The 23,735-nt window shown below is 43.3% G+C and overlaps 1 protein-coding gene and 4 non-coding genes across 5 annotated transcripts in view; all 5 read right to left on the bottom strand.

Annotated features, from left to right (window-relative positions):
• Positions 1-23,735, bottom strand: part of LOC119178005 (uncharacterized) — a 324,881-nt gene that overhangs the window by 138,556 nt on the left and 162,590 nt on the right. The window lies entirely within an intron of this gene.
• Positions 4,515-4,587, bottom strand: TRNAK-CUU (transfer RNA lysine (anticodon CUU)). Its single transcript has one exon. It is a non-coding gene; the product is annotated as a tRNA-Lys (tRNA).
• Positions 9,901-9,973, bottom strand: TRNAK-CUU (transfer RNA lysine (anticodon CUU)). Its single transcript has one exon. It is a non-coding gene; the product is annotated as a tRNA-Lys (tRNA).
• Positions 18,946-19,018, bottom strand: TRNAK-CUU (transfer RNA lysine (anticodon CUU)). The gene has a single exon. It is a non-coding gene; the product is annotated as a tRNA-Lys (tRNA).
• Positions 20,754-20,826, bottom strand: TRNAK-CUU (transfer RNA lysine (anticodon CUU)). The gene has a single exon. It is a non-coding gene; the product is annotated as a tRNA-Lys (tRNA).

Here is a 23,735-nt window from a genome sequence, read left to right as displayed (position 1 = left end):
CTGCAGATTAAATATAAATTCTGACAACACAGAAGTTTTGTTATTTTTTCACCATAATAAAACCAAACTTTTTAGTTATTTGTCATGTGTGAACATTTGCAATGCAAGGACTGTATATGCATAACTTTCCTTCTTCTTCAGTAGTTGTGTGTATTCATGCTGAATACAAAAAAAACTATCATTAGGCCATCTTGCAATGCGCGCGAAATAATGGCACCTAAGAGACAAGAAGTATGGCTTTGAGATAATCGAGAGTAGAGTTAAAAAACTGCTGAAGGTGATCACAGTGTCACAAACATTGTTCAAACATTTTATATACTAGCTACAAAATTGGTAATCATTGCCTAAGTACATTTTTCAATTCGGAGCCTCTCGTAATGCTTGTCTTGCTTCTTTTGTGAGGTGCCTTGCAGCTTTATCCGCGATGTGTGCAAGAGCGTCAAAAATGCTTGATTCCAGTGTATTTGTTGCCTTTGTGTCAGCTGAAGTTTTTTCAGCGACGTTTGGAACAGAATAGTATGTAGCACTGTAAAGTTGGCTCCACCCTTCTAACAGCCCGCGACGAATACCATTAATGCAAAAAATAAAAATAAATAAATAAAAAAGTTTTCAAGCAAGTTAGCCCTAGTCGTGGTAGGCTGTAATTCTAACTATTTCAATATTTTCGCTCATGTAATATTACGACCAATAACTGCAAGATTAATAATCAACGTCGCAATCGTTAATATTATGAACCTAAACAAAGACAACAAGGACTCAGCAAGTCGATTTTGATTAACTCAATAGTCACACAGGGCCATTCTCAAACGCCATGCAGTCTGAATTGCGTAACAAATAATAGGCATGTCATTTAGACCATACCCGTTGTCACTACGGATTTGATTCACTTCGAAAGGCGCTGTAAAGGCTTAGGTGTTCGACAATGAAAAGCTTGCTGGTTCTGCATTCTGCACCTAAAATACACCATTGGTATCTATTCACATTAACGAAAACTGTATGGGTTGCCACAAAATTTTCACTTACTGAAAACCTTACCCGAAGCATCTAACTTTATCAGCAAGCACAAGAAACACAATGCCTAATGAAGCTAAAACTGAAGGTGTTCCAACCAACGTGCTCCAAAGACTAACCGTGAATGTGAAGGCGCACAGATTCTATGGACTGCCTTAAAATTTATCCCACAATTTTCTATACACAGCTAACTATAAACAAGCAGATTGCCTTCTGTAGATCAAGTTTTTTTAGAAAAGAGGAAACATAACCAAAAAAATTGAAGTGATGTACGGAATAAGTTATCTCCGCCTCGTAACGCTGCGCTAATTTTGTAGTGACATTCAACTTCTTCATTCGTGCACTCTAAAAAAAGGAGGAGCGAGAATGAAGAAACAGGCTCCGTTTCTCCTTTGGCTCAGCTACTTTCTCCCTAATGGGCGCTTTACCCGTCGCTCCCTCTCACAGCAAGGACCAAAGGAGCAACGTTCCTCCTTCACTGTTGAAGTTTTTTCTCAATCACGAAAGTATTGCCTGCGCGCTAGCGCACGCCGAGCCTAGCCGGCCGTGGCCAGTCGCGAGCGATTACTTTTAACTAATATTGAAGCAAGCAATTAAGGAGTGACGTTTTTGTAGTTTGATGGGTGTAGAGTAAAAGCGTCTTTTTTTATCGCCAGACACTCGCACAAGGCTCCGCACTATTCCGTGTGTGTCTCGTGTTGTTTCATACTACCAATTCGTCACGAATACAAGTGGCTCTGCTTCCAAAGCAGTCTTGCTTTATCGATTACCTTAGACTGTACACAAATAATGGATGTTTTCGGTGTCGACATACTTGGTAAGCATACGCAATTTTTATTTGACATAGCACCAGCAGGACTCATGAATTTAACGAGGCGCATAAAAAAGCTTCACACCTAATTTTTAACATTCCAAGAAAGCTTATTTCACTGTACAGTCCATGCGTGACAACACGGTCATGTAAAATTGATGGAGTTATACGTGCCGCTACCGCCCTATAGTTGTTCTTTGCAGTTTCCCCCCATTAGAATACGGCTACCATGGTGGGAAATTGAACCTGCGTCCTCCAGCATAGTCACGCGACACCCAATGAGGCTATGCTACCATGGCAGGTGAAAGCACACAGGAAAACAGGCTGCAAAGTTCCACCGAGTGTTTATTTGCCAGACTAGGTTACAACCTTCAGAAACGTTTTAAACATCATCATAACTACACTATTGTGAAAGGAAACCAATGACCTCTGTCAGTTAAACCAAATACTTATTCACATACGTTTTGAATTGCCCATGCCAGCACAGATGTAAGACGAAGTTATGCACGCGTGCAGTATGTCTTTCTCGTCCATGATTCTCCTTTGTCGTGAGAAACTCAACACAAAATGCACTTCTAGTAACCGCTGTGCACAGCAAGTAAGTACTAACACTCACTCACCTCTGTAAAAAAAGGATTCTGAATCCAGGGTAATAGTAACCACCACAGTCACAGTGCTTACAACAAAATTGTGGCACGCAATATGACTGCAAGTTGACACGCGAGGTGAATCGCGTGAGGCATCTGAAGCTGAAAAGCACGTAGGCACAGCATGCTATTACGTTATAGTAAATTTGCGCACTGCAGTGATAATTCCTCCACTCAAGTAATCGAGCTGCTGTGACGCCAACAGCCACTGCCATCGCTCACGGAAGAATACCGTCGGGTGCGAGGTCATCTCCTATTCCTCTCGCAAGACCGGCGTTGTAACGTATTTATACACTGCTAAAACGGTCGTTACCGCATCAAAACATTGAAGGGCTAGTGGTGCACTGTATTCAGGGCTAAACGTCACACTTGTGGTAAGCACGCAAAAAGAATACAAGCAAACGTTAACATGAAACAGCTAAACGAGGTTGACGCGACCACAGAACACCTACCACGACGGAGACAAAGCCTGGCCTCGATGCTGTGCCCTCTTCGAGTAACAGGTGGAAGAATGAAAAAAGACGTGACCTCCAAAATGGCAAGCGCACGGAAAGGATTTGCGTCCTCGGAGGCATCAAGAAAAAAATAACTGTGGCAGTGATCGAGATATGACGCAGTGCTCGGAATGCCGCTGGCATTCTAAGCATGGCTTGGGGTAATCGTTTTCGCATAAAGCTGATAAGCTCTAGCAATTATTCTGTTCATAATAGTGCAACAATTGATAAACTTCCGTTTGTCTAAGCTTAAGATACCACATATTTACGTGTGCGCATGTTGTGGTACGGCGACAAAACGTAAAAATTTGACCAAAACTTTCTTGTAAGTTGGGCCACTGTTGTCACTTTAAATTTATTGCTATATAAGCTTTTGCGCTTTCTTAGTAAGGTGTGAGTTAACACGTCGAAGTGTGTGCCACTGTAAGAAATTGCTGATTGTACTCTTGGTAATTGAGTTCACTCTATATGCGTACTATGTGTAGCATGTGTCCTTGTGTCCATATCTGTATGCATTGCATTAGCATATATTAGGCATCCGGTGCCAGTGAGTAATCCATGAATGGGCTTTGTCGCTAACTATTCATAAGGCAGCCCTGATGGTGGATATCACAATGTACGTCGCCACAGCGAAACTTTCAATTTTTAGTTGCGTTCAGTCTCTCCAGATAGTGCCAGCTACCGCCTACTTCACGGCTGTGACGCTCTCACACCCCCCGCAACTTACTTTAACGTTGCACATATATCCATCAAACTACACTACTGACTCGAAATGGTTCCGCTGCGATCTAGTCTACGGCTTTGAGGCACATCTCGTGACATGCGACCCTGTAAACGCGTGAATAACGTCGCTACACTATGTGAATCTGCGAGAAATAAATAAAGATAGCCTAGCATCCACTCTTCGGGTGAGGACTCTGCAGTGTCCGTGCCTTTCAAAGTGAACGTCGCCTCGCTGGCCGAACGAAACCTACTTTCTCCGTCGTTATCTTTCGCGGTGCTTTCATCGCCACAGGTTCGCCTGCTTTGTTTTTATAATCAATGTGCTCAATATCAAGATCAGCGTGACCATTTTTTGTAGATGTCAGTTCCGTGTTGATCAGTCGAGAATCGATGCATTTGCTAAGCCTACTCGCTTCGCTAACCTGCGATCAGCCATCTTAATTTTCATAGGGAGGAACATGTTTCTCCGTGGCAAAAGGAGCAACGTTTCTCTATTTAAGGACGAACATTGGGGACATTGCCATTTCTCGTTAATGGAGAGACCGACACTCCATTTTTAAGAGCGTGCTACGCATAACAACAAATCCCACTGTACGCGAGCTCTGCAATATATATATATATATATATATATATATATATATATATATATATATATATATATATATATATATAGGGGAAAGAAGTGTATAACTAAGTGCTCTTTTTTCCATGTTCTGACACAATATTTATGAGATTTAACAGACAGTATTACCAAAGAATGTATAGGGGAAGATATTAGAACAAATAGAATGTCAGTAAGACGAAATAAAAGTTGGTGAAAAAATAACCAGCCGTAAGCAGGAATCAAACCTACGACCTTCGAATGAAGCGTTCGATGCTCTAACCACTGAGCTATCACAGCGGCCTTCCCTCACCCCACTTTTTTGGGTTTATATGTGAATTTAGAAGTAGGAGTGTCAGTCGGCACTATCTATAAGCCAAGCGGCGAGTGTGAAACTCCCTTTTGTGCGCATGTGTGGCGTCACGTAACACGTGAACTTATTACGAGCAGGAAGCTGACCAATAGTCCCTCGTGTGAAACCTAATTACACCAAGTCTGGCAGTACGAGATCCTCGGTAATGAATAAGGGACAGAAGAGTAGACCTAAGGGCTCGTTTTTCCGTGTTTTGACACAATATCAATGAGATCTAACAGACAGTAATGCCAAGGAATGTATAGGGGAAGTTATTAGAACAAATGGAATGTCAATAAGAAAAAAGAAAAGTGGGTGAAAAAATAACCAGCCGTGAGCACGAATCAAACCTACGACCTTCGAATAACGCGTCCGATGCTCTAATCACTGAGCTATCACAGCGGCCTTCCCTGAACCCCCATTTTTGGGGGGTTCATATATGGATTTAGAAGGTTTATATATGGATTTGCCAATGGGCTTGGCAACACCACAGCTATGGCCACGGCCTCTTACCTGCAACGCCTTTTTGCCCTGCAGGCTTTCGTGTCGCTCTGCGGCCCGCGGTCCGACAACGCGCGCTTCGGTGCCTTTGGTGACTTCCCGGAGGCGTCATGGTCCCTGGCATGGCTGAACGTCGACCGCTACCCGGACACACCCCTTCGGCCTGTGCAACTACGACTGCCACAATCGCCTTCTGCGCCCCCGCGCGGAAAGTGCGTACCGATGCATCGACCACCGCTACTGGACCAAGTGATTACAGGGATTGCTAATCTTCGGATAACATCCTCCTTGCCCCCGGACTACATAAGCTTGAACTCGCCCAACGCAGCCTTCAATGGGCTTGGCAACACCAATGCTATGGCCACGGCCTCTTACCTGCAACGCCTTTTTGTCCTGCAGGTAAATAATCGATACTCTCTGTATGCACGTCGTACTCGTTACGCCGCCCTCCTGGTGTTGCCAAGCCCACAGTGTTGTTTCAATGTCGTGCTTGATTGCGCGCATGTCATTAAGCAATTGCTAGCTTTGTCAGGCGACATTGAATTAAACCCTGGTCCTACCACTCGCTCTAACGTACTCGACTCTAGCGAATTGCTACAGTCGAGTGACGTAATGACAGCACTTAAAAACATCCAATCTGGTCAGCCTTCCATGCTACAAGAACTTAAGGCAATCCAGCAGAAACTGTCTCAAAACGATGATTAATTCAGGGAGATGAACAATAGACTAACTAAAGTAGAAAAATACTGTGAATCAGTATTGGGCATAAAAAAGCTATTGGACAATATCAGTAAGCTTTCAGACCAAAATGCACAAGATGTCACTGCAATCATGACCAAACTGGATGACTTTGAAGACCGAGCACGTCGATCGAACCTTGTTCTTTTTGGTTTAAAAGATCGGGAGCGTGAAACTTGGGCCGAATCTGAAGCCTCTGTGCTCCAATTTTGTAGCAAAGAATTAGAAATCAGTCTTGACGCAATGGATATACAAAGGGCTCATCGTTTAGGTAAATATAATGCTAACAAAAACCGACCAGTCATCATTAAATTTGCACACTTTAAGGTTAGGGAGAACGTACTGTCGAGTGGGCGCAAGCTAAAAGGTTCGAACTATCGCATATCGGAGGACTATTCACCTAACACACTTAAAGCCAGAAAACTTCTCGGTGAGTTTGGAAGGGCACCGCAGCACCCTTACAAACTCCGTCATGATAAGCTTATCATTGGCAACAAAACTTTCATTTACGATCACAAGACTAACAAAGTCGTTCTGCGCCCGTTAAACACATAGGTTGATTGATTGATTGATATGTGGGGTTTAACGTCCCAAAACCACCATATGATTATGAGAGACGCCGTAGTGGAGGGCTCCGGAAATTTCGACCACCTGGGGTTCTTTAACGTGCACCCAAATCTGAGCACATGGGCCTACAACATTTCCGCCTCCATCGAAAATGCAGCCGCCGCAGCCGGGATTTGAACCCGCGACCTGCGGGTCAGCAGCCGAGTACCTTAGCCACTATACCCGTTAAACACATAGGCCCCAGCCGTACTATTCCAACCAGGAAATCATTCTCCTTTCTTTATACTAACATTAGAAGCATTATTCCGAAAGTTGATGGCTTACAAAATCTAATTAGCTCTTCAGAGTCAGATTTGTTCGTAATAACCAAAACGTGGCTTAACCCTTCAATAGCAGACTCAAAGCTGCTACAATATTTCCCGGACTTCAACATTTTTCGACGTGACCGCACTAAAAAACGTGGAGGTGGAGTGCTGATAGGCAGTCATAAAAGCCTTCAATGTACAGAAATTCGTGTGGTCTCATGCTTAGAAATCACGTTCATTCTCTGCAATGCTTCTTATCCCCCCATGATAATTGGAGTTTGTTACCGCCCTCCCGGTCTCGACCCCCTTTTTGTACCGAATTTCCACATGGCTATTCACTCTGTAACTAAATCTTTCCGTCATTATCCGATACTTCTCTTCGGTGATTTTAATTTTCCAGCAATTTCGTGGAATAATCTGGCAAGCACAGCCGCCAAACACGGTCCTGAAAGCGATTTCGTCAACTCATGCCTAACATTTGGACTAACGCAACTCGTCACTGAACCCACACGTCAAAATTCTACCTCCTCCAACACTCTAGATCTTATCCTCACTTCCGAGCCTGAGAAGGATTCCAAGATGACGTACTTGCCTGGCTTAAGTGACCATTCAGTAATTCATGGTACCTACCTCTGCCAACTAACACGCTCGTCTAAAATAACATAAACGATAACATTGTATAACAAAGGAAACTATTCCGCCCTAATCAATGAATTTGCAGAATTCGCTACTTGCCTGCAAGCCGATTTTTCGCAGCGCTCTGTCGAGACTAATTGGTTGCTCTTCAAAAATAAAATCCATGACCTCTTCATAAAATACATGCCCACCATTACCGTCACCAAAAAAAAGATGTCCCCATGGTTCACAGCTACACTAAAACTACACAATAATAAAAAGAAAAGACTTTTTAGATCAGCCAAACGATCTAATAACATTTCTGCATGGAACAACTACTACGCTGCGGAAAGGGCATTCAGCACGCATGCTATGAAAGAAAATGGTTCTTTTTACTCACAGACTTTGCCGGCCATGCTGACCAATAACCCGAAGAAATTTTTGAGCGTTATCAACCCTCAAAATTCCCAACCACTGGCACTGTTTGATAATCATAACCTTCTGATCCCCGACGATGAAGCCGCCGAACAACTTAATCATTTTTTCCCTTCCATGTTCACTATCGAACCTAATGGCAATTTACCTTCATTCCATCCTCGTAATTACGACATGATGCCGGACATCACGTTTTCTCAACAGGGCATTGCTGAATTAATCGACTCATTAAAGCTTACATCTTCTTGTGGCGCCAATGGCATTAACGCTAAAATGTTAAAAAACACACAACCCATTGTCAGTGTGATATTATGCCATATTTTTCCGCAATCACTGTCTTCAGGAGTGGTGCCGGAAGACTGGAAAGTGGGTAAGATTGTACCAGTCCCTAAAAAGGGCCCTACATCCCAGCCTAGCAGCTATCGCCCCATTTCGCTCACTAGCATTTGCTCTAAACTAATGGAACATGTGATCTACTCTAACACCATCAAGTTTTTAAACCGCCACAACTTCTTTCATCATAGTCAACATGGGTTTCGCTCAGGATTATCCTGCGACACACAACTTGCTTCATTCTACAATGACATCAGTTCTAGCGTTGACCTAAATTTACCCACCGGTGCCCACTTTTTAGACTTTGAAAAAGCATTTGACAAAGTTCCGCATCAACTGCTACTCCTCAAGCTTTCTTGCTTAAACATTAATACATCGACGTTCAACTGGATTCGTAGTTTTCTGACTAATCGGCAACAATTTGTGTACGCTAACAACCATTCATCTAACCATCTTCCCGTAATCTCTGGCGTCCCACAGGGCACAGTACTTGGACCCCTACTTTTCCTAATTCATATAAATGACCTCCCAGCTAACATTTCATCAAATATTCGCCTGTTTCCAGATGATTGCGTCGTGTACCGTCCAAAAAAAATCCTACCGATATTGCTATACTTCAAAACGACCTTAACCTTATTGCATCCTCGTGTAACGACTGGCTAATGTCTTTTAAAGTAAATAAGACATCGCTAATATCATTTCACCGTAAGCAACATTACCAGCAAGCGACTTATACCATTTCGGGCCCTACAATCCTAACAGCACAATCCTATAAATACCTCGGCGTAACATTCTCAAGCAACCTCACCTGGTCCACTCACGTTAACAACGTAGCATCCTCCGCTAATCGTGCGCTGGGTTTTCTTCGTAGGAATTTAAAACTTGCTCCCTCATCAGTGAAGTTGTTAGCTTACACCACATTTGTTCACCCTAAACTGGAGTACGCATGCTCGGTTTGGGATCCTCATCAATCTAATCTATCTAACCTTCTCGAATCTGTACAAAATCGCGCAGCCCGGTTCATCTACTCCGTGTACTCTCATCATTCCAGCGTTTCCGAACTTAAAACTCGTGGCCACCTCAACAACCTAGAATCACGTCGTCATATATCTCGGCTCTGTCTTTTTAACAAATTTTATCACGTTCCTTTCAACGTTCCAGCCATCTTGCCTGCTCATCGATTATCCAGCCGTACAAACCATCCCCGAACCGTTTATCCACCGCCAGCACAAACTACTGCCCACATTCGCTCCTTTTTTGTTGCAACCGCCCGGGACTGGAACAACTTGCCTGCCTTCGCCATGCACCAATCCGGCCCACATGTATTCAAGACCGTGATTGAATCGTTAATATGTTGCTAATTATGCCCATCCCTCATGTAATACCCCGACTGGGGTCTTTGAGGTATACTAAATAAATAAATAAATAAGAAGTAGAAGTGTCTGTCAGCGCCATCTTTAAGCCAAACGGCGAGTGTGAAACACCTTTTTATGTGCATGTGTGGCGTCACGTAGCACGTGAACCTATTACGAGCTGGCAGCTGACCAATAGTCCCTCGTATGCAACCTAATGACACCAAGTCTGCCAGTACGAGACCCTCGTTAATGAATAAGGGAAAGAAGTGTATACCTAAGGGCTCGTTTTTCCGTGTTTTGAAACAATATCAATGAGATCTAACAGACAGTAATACAAAAGATTGTTTAGGGCAAGATATTAGAACAAATGGAATGTCAGTAAGACGAAAGAAAAGTTGGTGAAAAAATAACCGGCCGTGAGCAGGAATCAAACCTACGACCTTCGAATGAAGCGTTCGATGCTCTAACCACTGAGCTATCACAGCGGCCTTCCCTCACCCCACTTTTTTGGGTTTATATGTGAATTTAGATGTGGGAGTATCGGTCGGCACTATCTATAAGCAAAGCAGCGAGTGTGAAACACCCTTTCATGTGCATGTGTGGCGTCACGTAACACGTGAACTTATTACGAGCAGGCAGCTGACCAGTAGTCCCTCGTATAATACCTAATTACTCCAAGTCTGCCAGTACGAGACCCTCGTTAATGAATAAGGGAAAAAAGTGTATACCTAAAGGCTCGTTTTTCCGTGTTTTGGAACAATATCAATGAGATCTAACAGACAGTAATGCCAAGGAATGTATAGGGGAAGTTATGAGAACAAATGAAATGTCATTAAGAAGAAAAAATGTGGGTGTGAAAATAACCAGCCGTGAGCAGGATTCGAACCTCCAACGTTCGATAACGCGTTCGATGCTCTAACCACTAAGCTATCACAGCGGCCTTCCCTCACCCCACTTTTTTGGTTTATATGTGAATTTAGAAGTTGGAGTGTCTGTCAGTGCCATCTATAAGCCAAGCGGCGAGTGTGAAACACTCTTTTATGCGCATGTGTGGTGTCACGTAGCACGTGAACTTAATAGGAGCAGGCAGCTGACCAATAGTCTCTCGTATACAACCTAATCAAGCCATGTCTGCCAGTACGAGACCCTCGTTAATAAATAAGCGAAAGAAGTGTATATCTAAGAGCTCATTTTTCCTTGTTTTGACACAATATAATGAGATTTATTAGACAGTAATGCTAAGGATTGTATAGGGGAATTTCTGAGAAAAACTGAAATAATAATAAGAGGAAAGAGAGTGGGTGAAAAAATAACCAGCCGTGAGTAGGAACCGAACGTACGACCTTCGAATAACGCGTCCGATGCTCTAACCACTGATATATCACAGCGGCCTTCCCTCAACCCACTTTTTTGGGTTTATATGTGGATTTAGAAGTAGGAGTGTCGGTCAGCCCCATCTTTAAGCCAAGCGGCGACTGTGAAACACCCTTTTATGTGCATGTTTGGCGTCACGTAGCACGTGAACCTATTACGAGCAGGCAGCTGACCAATAGTCCCTCGTATGCAACCTAATGACACCAGGTCTGCCAGTACGAGACCCTCGGTAATGAATAAGGGAAAGAGGTGTATACCTAAGGGCTCGTTTTTCCATGTTTTGACACATTATAGAGATCTGACAGAAAAAGATGCCAAGGAATGTATAGGGGAAGTTATTGGAACAAATGGAATGTCAATAGGAGGAAAGAAATGTGGGTGAAAAAATAACCAGCCGTGAGCAGGAATCGAGCCTACGATCTTCGAATAAAACGTTCGATGCTCTAACCACTGAGCTATAGCAGTGGCCTTCCCTCACCCCACTGTTTTGGGTTTATATGTGAATTTAGATGTAGGAGTGTCGGTCGGCACTATCTATAGGCCAAGCAGCGAGTGTGAAACACCCTTTTACGCGCATGTGTGGCGTCCCGTAACACCTGAACTTATTACGAGCAGGCAGCTGACCTATAGTTCCTCGTATAATACCTAATTACACCAAGTCTGCCAGTACGAGACCCTCGGTAATGAATACGGGAAAGAAGTGTATACCTGAGGGCTCGTTTTTCCGTGTTTTGAAACAATATCAATGAGATCTAACTGACAGTAATACCAAAGATTGTTTAGGGCAAGATATTAGAACAAATGGAATGTCAGTAAGACGAAAGAAAAGTTGGTGAAAAAATAACCGGCCGTGAGCAGGAATCAAACCTACGACCTTCGAATGAAGCGTTCGATACTCTAACCACTGAGCTACCACAGCGGCCTTCCCTCACCCCACTTTTTTGGGTTTATATGTGAATTTAGATGTAGGAGTGTCGGTCGGCACTATCTATAGGCCAAGCAGCGAGTGTGAAACACCCTTTTACGCGTATGTGTGGCGTCCCGTAACACGTGAACTTATTACGAGCAGGCAGCTGACCTATAGTTCTTCGTATAATACCTAATTACTCCAAGTCTGCCAGTACGAGACCCTCGTTAATGAATAAGGGAAAGAAGTGTATACCTAAAGGCTCGTTTTTCCGTGCTTTGGAACAATATCAATGAGATCTAACAGACAGTAATATCGAAGAATGTATAGGGGAGACATTAAAAAAATTGGAATGTCAATAGGACGAAAGAAACGTTGGTGAAGAAATAACCAGCCGTGAGCAGGATTCGAACCTCAAACGTTCGATAACGCGTTCGATGCTCTAACCAATAAGCTACCACAGCGGCCTTCCCTCACCCCACTTTTTTGGTTTATATGTGAATTTAGAAGTTGGAGTGTCTGTCAGCGCCATCTATAAGCCAAGCGGCGAGTGTGACACACTCTTTTATGCGCATGTGTGGTGTCACGTAGCACGTGAACTTAATAGGAGCAGGCAGCTGACCAATAGTCTCTCGTATACAACCTAATCAAGCCATGTCTGCCAGTACGAGACCCTCGTTAATAAATAAGCGAAAGAAGTGTATACCTAAGAGCTCATTTTTCCTTGTTTTGACACAATATAAAGAGATTTATTAGACAGTAATGCCAAGGATTGTATAGGGGAATTTCTGAGAAAAACTGAAATATTAATAAGAGGAAAGAGAGTGGGTGAAAAAATAACCAGCCGTGAGTAGGAATCGAACGTACGACCTTAGAATAACGCGTCCGATGCTCTAACCACTGATCTATCGCAGCGGCCTTCCCTCAACCCACTTTTTTGGGTTTATATGTGGATTTAGAAGTAGGAGTGTCGGTCAGCCCCATCTTTAAGCCAAGCGGCGACTGTGAAACACTCTTTTATGTGCATGTTTGGCGTCACGTAGCACGTGAACCTATTACGAGCAGGCAGCTGACCAATAGTCCCTCGTATGCAACCTAATGACACCAGGTCTGCCAGTACGAGACCCTCGGTAATGAATAAGGGAAAGAAGTGTATACCTAAGGGCTCGTTTTTCTGTGTTTTGCCACAATATCTATGAGATCTAACAGACAGTAATGCCAAAGAATGTATAGGGGAAGATATTAGGACAAATAGAATGTCAATAGGACGAAAGGAAAGTTGGGGAACAAATAACCAGGCGTGAGCAGGAATCGAACCTACGATCTTCGAATAAAACGTTCGATGCTCTAACCATTGAGCTATAGCAGTGGCCTTCCCTCACCCCACTGTTTTGGGTTTATATGTGAATTTAGAAGTAGGAGTGTCGGTCGGCACTATCTATAGGCCAAGCAGCGAGTGTGAAACACCCTTTTACGCGCATGTGTGGCGTCCCGTAACACGTGAACTTATTACGAGCAGGCAGCTGACCTATAGTTCCTCGTATAATACCTAATTACTGCAAGTCTGCCAGTACGAGACCCTCGTTAATGAATAAGAGAAAGAAGTGTATACCTAAAGGCTCGTTTTTCCGTGTTTTGGAACAATATCAATGAGATCTAACAGACAGTAATGCCAAGGAATGTATCGGGGAAGTTATGAGAACAAATGAAATGTCATTAAGAAGAAAAAATGTGGGTGTGAAAATAACCAGCCGTGAGCAGGATTCGAACCTCCAACGTTCGATAACGCGTTCGATGCTCTAACCACTAAGCTATCACAGCGGCCTTCCCTCACCCCACTTTTTTGGTTTATATGTGAATTTAGAAGTTGGAGTGTCTGTCAGCGCCATCTATAAGCCAAGCGGCGAGTGTGAAACACTCTTTTATGCGTATGTGTGGTGTCACGTAGCACGTGAACTTAATAGGAGCAGGCAGCTGACCAATAGTCTCTCGTATACAACCTAATCAAGCCATGTCTGCCAGTACGAGACCCTCGTTAATAAATAGGCAAAAGAAGTGTATACCTAAGAGCTCATTTTTCCTTGTTTTGACACAATATAATGAGATTTATTAGACAGTAATGCCAAGGATTGTATTGGGGAATTTATGAGATAAACTGAAATAATAAGAGGAAAGAGAGTGGGTGAAAAAATAACCAGGCGTGAGTAGGAATCGAACGTACGACCTTCGAATAACGCGTCCGATGCTCTAACCACTGATCTATCACAGCGGCCTTCCCTCAACCCACTTTTTTGGGTTTATATGTGGATTTAGAAGTAGGAGTGTCGGTCAGCCCCATCTTTAGGCCAAGCGGCGACTGTGAAACACCCTTTTATGTGCATGTTTGGCGTCACGTAGCACGTGAACCTATTACGAGCAGGCAGCTGACCAATAGTCCCTCGTATGCAACCTAATGACACCAGGTCTGCCAGTACAAGACCCTCGGTAATGAATAAGGGAAAGAGGTGTATACCTATGGGCTCGTTTTTCCATGTTTTGACACATTAATGAGATCTGACAGAAAAAGATGCCAAGGAATGTATAGGGGAAGTAATTGGAACAAATAGACTGTCAATAGGACGAAAGGAAAGTTGGGGAACAAATAACCAGGCGTGAGCAGGAATCGAACCTACGATCTTCGAATAAAACGTTCGATGCTCTAACCACTGAGCTATAGCAGTGGCCTTCCCTCACCCCACTGTTTTGGGTTTATATGTGAATTTAGAAGTAGGAGTGTCGGTCGGCACTATCTATAGGCCAAGCAGCGAGTGTGAAACACCCTTTCACGCGCATGTGTGGCGTCCCGTAACACGTGAACTTATTACGAGCAGGCAGCTGACCTATAGTTCCTCGTATAATACCTAATTACTCCAAGTCTGCCAGTACGAGACCCTCGTTAATGAATAAGAGAAAGAAGTGTATACCTAAAGGCTCGTTTTTCCGTGTTTTGGAACAATATCAATGAGATCTAACAGACAGTAATGCCAAGGAATGTATAGGGGAAGTTATGAGAAACAATGAAATGTCATTAAGAAGAAAAAAAGTGGGTGAGAAAATAACCAGCCGTGAGCAGGATTCGAACCTCCAACGTTCGATAACGCGGTCGATGCTCTAACCACTAAGCTATCACAGCGGCCTTCCCTCACCCCACATTTTTGGTTTATATGTGAATTTAGAAGTTGGAGTGTCTGTCAGCGCCATCTATAGGCCAAGCGTCGAGTGTGAAACATTCTTTTATGCGCATGTGTGGTGTCACGTAGCACGTGAACTTAATAGGAGCAGGCTGCTGACCAATAGTCTCTCGTATACAACCTAATCACACCATGTCTGCCAGTACGAGACCCACGTTAATAAATAAGCGAAAGAAGTGTATACCTAAGAGCTCATTTTTCCTTGTTTTGACACAATATAATGAGATTTATTAGACAGTAATGCCAAGGATTGTATAGGGGAATTTCTGAAAAAAACTGAAATAATAATAAGAGGAAAGAGAGTGGGTGAAAAAATAACCAGCCGTGAGTAGGAATCGAACGTACGACCTTCTAATAACGCGTCCGATGCTCTAACCACTGATCTATCACAGCGGCCTTCCCTCAACCCACTTTTTTGGGTTTATATGTGGATTTAGAAGTAGCATTGTCGGTCAGCCCCATCTTTAAGCCAAGCGGCGACTGTGAAACACCCTTTTATGTGCATGTTTGGCGTCACGTAGCACGTGAACCTATTACGAGCAGGCAGCTGACCAATAGTCCCTCGTATGCAACCTGATGACACCAAGTCTGCCAGTACGAGACCCTCGTTAATAAATAAGGGAAAAAAGTGTTTACCAAAGGGCTCGTTTTTGCGTGTTTTGACACAATATTTATGACATCTAACAGACAGTAATATCGAAGAATGTATAGGGGAAGATATTAAAAAAATTGGAATGTCAATAGGACGAAAGAAACGTTGGTGAAGAAATAACCAGCCATGAGCAGGAATCGAACCTACGACATTCGAATAACGCGTTCGATGCTCAAACCACTGAGCTTTCACAGCAGCCTTCCCTCACCACACATTTTTGGGTTTATATGTGAATTCAAAAGTAGGAGTGTCGGTCGGCACTATCTATAAGCCAAGCAGCGAGTATGAAACACCCTTTTATGCGCATGTGTGGCGTCAAGTAACACGTGAACTTATTACGAGCAGGCAGCTGACCAATAGTCCCTCGTAAGAAACCTAATTACACCAAGTCTGCCAGTACGAGACCCTCGTTAATGAATAAGGAAGAGAAGTGTATACCTAAGGGCTCGTTTTTCCGTGTTTTGACACATTATCAATGAGATCTAAAAGACAGTAATGCCAAGGAATGTATAGAATAAGTTAATAGAACAAATGAAGTGTCAATAGGAGGAAAGAAAAGTGGGTGAAAAAATATCCAGCCGTGAGCAGGAATCGAATCTGCGACCTTCGAATAAAGCGTCCGATGCCCTAACCACTGAGCCTTCACAGCGGCCTTCCCTCAACCCACTTTTTTGGGTTTTTATGTTGATTTAGAAATAGGAGTGTCGGTCAGCGCCAGCTTTAGGCCAAGCGGCGAGTGTGAAACACCCTTTTATGTGCATGTGTGGCGTCACGTAGCACGTGAACCTATTACGAGCAGGCAGCTGACCAATAGTCCCTCGTGTAAAACGTAATTACACCAAGTCTGCCATTACGAGACCCTCGTCAATGAATAAGGGAAAGATGTGTATACCTAAGGGCTCGATTATCCGTGTTTTGACACAATATTTATGACATCTACCAGACAGTAATATCGAAGAATGTATAGGGGAAGATATTAAAAAATTGGAATGTCAATAGGACGAAAGAAACGTTAGTGAAGAAATAACCAGCCATGAGCAGGAATCGAACCTACGACATTCGAATAAAGCGTTCGATGCTCTAACCACTGAGCTTTCACAGCAGCCTTCCCTCACCACACATTTTTGGGTTTATATGTGAATTTAGAAGTAGGAGTGTCGGTCGGCACTATCTATAAGCTAAGCAGCGAGTGTTAAACACCCTTTTATGCGCATGTGTGGCGTCAAGTAACACGTGAACTTATTACGAGCAGGCAGCTGACCAATAGTCCCTCCTATGAAACCTAATTACACCAAGTCTGCCAGTACGAGACCCTCGTTAATGAATAAGGAAGAGAAGTGTATACCTAAGGGCTCGTTTTTCCGTGTTTTGACACATTATCAATGAGATCTAAAAGACAGTAATGCCAAGGAATGTATAGAATAAGTTAATAGAACAAATGAAGTGTCAATAGGAGGAAAGAAAAGTGGGTGAAAAAATATCCAGCCGTGAGCAGGAATCGAACCTGTGACCTTCGAATAAAGCGTCCGATGCCCTAACCACTGAGCTTTCACAGCGGCCTTCCCTCAACCCACTTTTTTGGGTTTTTATGTGGATTTAGAAAAAGAAGTGTCGGTCAGCGCCAGCTTTAGGCCAAGCGGCGAGTGTGAAACACCCTTTTATGTGCATGTGTGGCGTCACGTAGCACGTGAACCTATTACGAGCAGGCAGCTGACCAATAGTCCCTCATGTAAAACGCAATTACACCAAGTCTGCCAGTACGAGACCCTCGTCAATGAATAAGGGAAAGAAGTGTATACCTAAGGGCTCGATTATCCGCGTTTAGACACTATAATAATAAGATCTAACAGACAGTAATGCCAAGGAATGTATAGGAGAAGTTATAAGAACAAATGGAATGTCAATAAGAAGAAAGAAAAGTGGGTGAAAAAATAACCAGCCGTGAGCAGGAATCGAACCTCCAACGTTAGAATAACTTGTTCGATGCTCTATCCACTGAGCTAACACAGCGGCCTTCCCTCACCCCACTTTTTTGAGCTTATATGTGAATTTAGAAGTTGGAGTGTCAGTCAGCATCATATATAAGCCAAGCGGCGAATGTGAAACACCCTTTTATGCGCATGTGTGGCGCCACGTAGCACGTGAACTTATTAGGAGCAGGCAGCTGACCAATAGTCCCTCGTATACAACCAAATGACACCAAGTCTGCCAGTACGAGACTCTCGTTAATGAATCAGGGAAAGAAGTGTATACCTAAGGGCTCGATTATCTGTGTTTAGACACAAAAATAATGAGTTCTAAGAGACAGTAATGCGAAAAATGTATAGGGGAAGATAATAGAACAGATGGAATGTCAGTAAGACGAAAGAAAAGTAGGTGAAAAAAAAACCAGCCATGAGCAGGAATCGAACCTACGTCCTTCGAATATAGCGTTCGATGCTCTTACCACTGAGCTCTCATAGCGGCCTTCCCTCCCCCCACTTTTTTGGGTGTAAATGTGAATTTAGAAGTTGGAGTGCCGGTCAGCGCCATCTATGAGCCAAGCGGCGAGTGTGAAACACCCTTATATGCGCATGTGTGGCGTCACGTAGCACGTGAACTTATTACGAGCAGGACGCTGACCAATAGTCCCTCGTATTCAACCTAATGACACCAAGTCTGCCAGTACGAGACCCTCGGTAATGCATAAGAGAAAGAAGTGCATACCTAAGGGCTCGTTTTTCCGTGTTTTGACACATTAATGAGATCTATCAGAAAAAGATGCCAAGGAATGTATAGGGGAAGTTATTAGAAGAAATGGAATGTCAATAAGAAGAAAGAAAAGTGGGTGAAAAAAAACAAGCCGTGAGCAGGAATCGAACCTACGACCTTCGAATGACGCGTCCGATGCTCTAACCACTGTGCTATCACAGCGGCCTTCCCTCACCACACATTGTTGGGTTTATATGTGAATTTAGAAGTAGGAGTGTCGGTCGGCACTATATATAATCCAAGCAGCGAGTGTGAAAAACCCTTTTATGCGCATGTGTGGCGTCACGTAACACGTGAACTTATTACGAGCAGGCAGCTGACCAATAGTCCCTCGTGTAAAACGTAATTACACCAAATCTGCAAGTACGAGACCCTCGTTAATGAATACGTGAAAGAACTGTATACCTGAGGGCTCGTTTTTCCGTGTTTTGAAACATAATCAATCAGTTCTAACAGACAGTAATACCAAAGATTGTTTAGGGCAAGATATTAGAACAAATGTAATGTCAGTAAGACGAAAGAAAAGTTGGTGAAAAAATAACCAGCCGTGAGAAGGAATCAAACCTACGACCTTCGAATGAAGCGTTCGATGCTCTAACCACTGAGCTATCACAGCGGCCTTCCCTCACCCCACTTTTTTGGGTTTATATGTGAATTTAGAAGTAGGACTATCGGTCGGCACTATCTATAAGCAAAGCAGCGAGTGTGAAACACCCTTTTATGCGCATGTGTGGCGTCACGTAACACGTGAACTTATTACGAGCAGGCAGCTGACCAATAGTCCCTCGTATAATACCTAATTACTCCGAGTCTGCCAGTACGAGACCCTCGTTAATGAATAAGGGAAAGAAGTGTTTACCTAAAGGCTCGTTTTTCCGTGTTTTGGAACAATATCAACGAGATCTAACAGACAGTAATGCCAAGGAATGTATAGGGGAAGTTATGAGAACAAATGAAATCTCATTAAGAAGAAAAAAAGTGGGTGAGAAAATAACCAGCAGTGAGCAGGATTCGAACCTCCAACGTTCGATAACGCGTTCGATGCTCTAACCACTAAGCTATCACAGCGGCCTTCTCTCACCCCACTTTTTTGGTTTATATGTGAATTTAGAAGTTGGAGTGTCGGTCAGCGCCATCTATAAGCCAAGTGGCGAGTGTGAAAAACCCTTTTATGCGCATGTGTGGCGTCACGTAACACGTGAACTTATTAGGAGCAGGCAGCTGACCAATAGTCCCTCGTATACAACCAAATGACACCAAGTCTGCCAGTACGAGACCCTCGTTAATGAATAAGGGAAAGAAGTGTATACCTAAGGGCTCGATTATCTGTGTTTAGACACAAAAATAATGAGATCTAAGAGACAGTAATGCGAAAAATGTATAGGGGAAGATATTAGAACAGATGGAATGTCAGTAAGACGAAAGAAAAGAAGGTGAAAAAATAACCAGCCGTGAGCAGGAATCGAACCTACGACCTTCGAATATAGTGTTCGATGCTCTTACCACTGAGCTATCATAGCGGCCTTCCCTCCCCCCACTTTTTTGGGTTTAAATGTGAATTTAGAAGTTGGAGTGCCGGTCAGCGCCATCTATGAGCCAAGCGGGGAATGTGAAACATTCTTATATGCGCATGTGTGGCGTCATGTAGCACGTGAACTTATTACGAGCAGGACGCTGACCAATAGTCTCTCGTATACAACCTAATGACACCAAGTCTGCCAGTACGAGACCCTCGGTAATGAATAAGAGAAAGAAGTGCATACCTAAGGGCTCGTTTTTCCGTGTTTTGACACATTAATGTGATCTATCAGAAAAAGATGCCAAGGAGTGTATAGGGGAAGTTATTAGAACAAATGGAATGTCAATAAGAAGAAAGAAAAGTGGGTGAAAAATGACAAGCCGTGAGCAGGAATCGAACCTACGACCTTTGAATAACGCGTCCGATGCTCTAACCACTGTGCTATCACAGCGGCCTTCTCTCACCACACGTTTTTGGGTTTATATGTGAATTTAGAAGTAGGAGTGTCGGTCGCCACTATATATAAGCCAAGCGGCGAGTGTAAAAAACCCTTTTATGCGCATGTGTGGCGTCACGTAACACGTGAACTTATTACGAGCAGGCAGCTGACCAATAGTCCCTCGTGTAAAACGTAATTACACCAAGTCTGCCAGTACGAGACCATCGTTAATGAATAAGGGAAAGAAGTGTATACCTAAGGGCTCGTTTTTCCGTGTTTTGAAACAATATCAATGAGATCTAACAGACAGTAATACAAAAGATTGTTTAGGGCAAGATATTAGAACAAATGTAATGTCAGTAAGACGAAAGAAAAGTTGGTGAAAAAATAACCAGCCGTGAGCAGGAATCAAACCTGCGACCTTCGAATGAAGCGTTCGATGCTCTAACCACTGAGCTATCATAGCGGCCTTCCCTCACCCCACTTTTTTGGGTTTATATGTGAATTTAGAAGTAGGACTATCGGTGGGCACTATCTATAAGCAAAGCAGCGAGTGTGAAACACCCTTTTATGCGCAAGTGTGGCGTCACGTAACACGTGAACTTATTACGAGCAGGCAGCTGACCAATAGTCCCTCGTATAATACCTAATTACTCCGAGTCTGCCAGTACGAGACCCTCGTTATTGAATAAGGGAAAGAAGTGTACACCTAAAGGCTCGTTTTTCCGTGTTTTGGAACAATATCAGCGAGATCTAACAGACAGTAATGCCAAGGAATGTATAGAGGAAATTATGAGAACAAATGAAATGTCATTAAGAAGAAAAAAAGTGGGTGAGAAAATAACCAGCCGTGAGCAGGATTCAAACCTCCAACGTTCGATAACGCGTTCGATGCTCTAACCACTAAGCTATCACAGCGGCCTTCCCTCACCCCACTTTTTTGGTTTATATGTGAATTTAGAAGTTGGAGTGTCGGTCAGCGCCATCTATAAGCCAAGCGGCGAGTGTGAAAAACCCTTTTATGCGCATGTGTGGCGTCACGTAACACGTGAACTTATTACGAGCAGGCAGCTGACCAATAGTCCCTCGTGTAAAACGTAATTACACCAAGTCTGCCAGTACGAGACCATCGTTAATGAATAAGGGAAAGAAGTGTATACCTAAGGGCTCGTTTTTCCGTGTTTTGAAACAATATAAATGAGATCTAACAGACAGTAATACCAAAGATTGTTTAGGGCAAGATATTAGAACAAATGGAATGTCAGTAAAACGAAAGAAAAGTTGGTGAAAAAATAACCAGCCGTGAGCAGGAATCAAACCTACGACCTTCGAACGAAGCGTTCGATGCTCTAACCACTGAGCTATCACAGCGGCCTTCCCTCATCCCACTTTTTTGGTTTATATGTGAATTTAGAAGTTGGAGTGTCGGTCGGCACTATATATAAGCCAAGCGGCGAGTGTAAAAAACCCTTTTATGCGCATGTGTGGCGTCACGTAACACGTGAACTTATTACGAGCAGGCAGCTGACCAATAGTCCCTCGTGTAAAACGTAATTACACCAAGTCTGCCAGTACGAGACCATCGTTAATGAATAAGGGAAAGAATTGTATACCTAAGGGCTTGTTTTTCCGTGTTTTGAAACAATATCAATGAGATCTAACAGACAGTAGTACAAAAGATTGTTTAGGGCAAGATATTAGAACAAATGTAATGTCAGTAAGACGAAAGAAAAGTTGGTGAAAAAATAACCAGCCGTGAGCAGGAATCAAACCTGCGACCTTCGAATGATGCGTTCGATGCTCTAACCACTGAGCTATCATAGCGGCCTTCCCTCACCCCACTTTTTCGGGTTTATATGTGAATTTAGAAGTAGGACTATCGGTGGGCACTATCTATAAGCAAAGCAGCGAGTGTGAAACACCCTTTTATGCGCAAGTGTGGCGTCACGTAACACGTGAACTTATTACGAGCAGGCAGCTGACCAATAGTCCCTCGTATAATACCTAATTACTCCGAGTCTGCCAGTACGAGACCCTCGTTATTGAATAAGGGAAAGAAGTGTACACCTAAAGGCTCGTTTTTCCGTGTTTTGGAACAATATCAGCGAGATCTAACAGACAGTAATGCCAAGGAATGTATAGAGGAAATAATGAGAACAAATGAAATGTCATTAAGAAGAAAAAAAGTGGGTGAGAAAATAACCAGCCGTGAGCAGGATTCAAACCTCCAACGTTCGATAACGCGTTCGATGCTCTAACCACTAAGCTATCACAGCGGCCTTCCCTCACCCCACTTTTTTGGTTTATATGTGAATTTAGAAGTTGGAGTGTCGGTCAGCGCCATCTATAAGCCAAGCGGCGAGTGTGAAAAACCCTTTTATGCGCATGTGTGGCGTCACGTAACACGTGAACTTATTACGAGCAGGCAGCTGACCAATAGTCCCTCGTGTAAAACGTAATTACACCAAGTCTGCCAGTACGAGACCATCGTTAATGAATAAGGGAAAGAAGTGTATACCTAAGGGCTCGTTTTTCCGTGTTTTGAAACAATGTAAATGAGATCTAACAGACATTAATACCAAAGATTGTTTAGGGCAAGATATTAGAACAAATGGAATGTCAGTAACACGAAAGAAAAGTTGGTGAAAAAATAACCAGCCGTGAGCAGGAATCAAACCTACGACCTTCGAACGAAGCGTTCGATGCTCTAACCACTGAGCTATCACAGCGGCCTTCCCTCATCTCACTTTTTTGGTTTATATGTGAATTTAGAAGTTGGAGTGTCGGTCAGCGCCATCTATAAGCCAAGCGGGGAGTGTGAAAAACCCTTTTATGCGCATGTGTGGCGTCACGTAACACGTGAACTTATTACGAGCAGGCAGCTGACCAATAGTCCCTCGTGTAAAACGTAATTACACCAAGTCTGCCAGTACGAGACCATCGTTAATGAATAAGGGAAAGAAGTGTATACCTAAGGGCTCGTTTTTCCGTGTTTTGAAACAATATAAGTGAGATCTAACAGACAGTAATACCAAAGATTGTTTAGGGCAAGATATTAAAACAAATGGAATGTCAGTAACACGAAAGATAGTTGTTGAAAAAATAACCAGCCGTGAGCAGGAATCAAACCTACGACCTTCGAACGAAGCGTTCGATGCTCTTACCACTGAGCTATCATAGCGGCCTTTCCTCACCCCACTTTTTTGGTTTATATGTGAATTTAGAAGTTGGAGTGTCTGTCAGCGCCATCTATAAGCCAAGCGGCGAGTGTGAAACACTCTTTTTTGCGCATGTGTGGTGTCACGTAGCACGTGAACTTAATAGGAGCAGGCTGCTGACCAATAGTCTCTCGTATACAACCTAATCACACCATGC

This window comes from Rhipicephalus microplus, chromosome 1 (assembly GCF_043290135.1).
Source record: "Rhipicephalus microplus isolate Deutch F79 chromosome 1, USDA_Rmic, whole genome shotgun sequence".
NCBI classification, from domain to species: domain Eukaryota; kingdom Metazoa; phylum Arthropoda; class Arachnida; order Ixodida; family Ixodidae; genus Rhipicephalus; species Rhipicephalus microplus.
The sequence above is the reverse complement of the archived record's forward strand: the minus strand, read 5'-3'. Positions and strand labels throughout refer to the sequence as shown.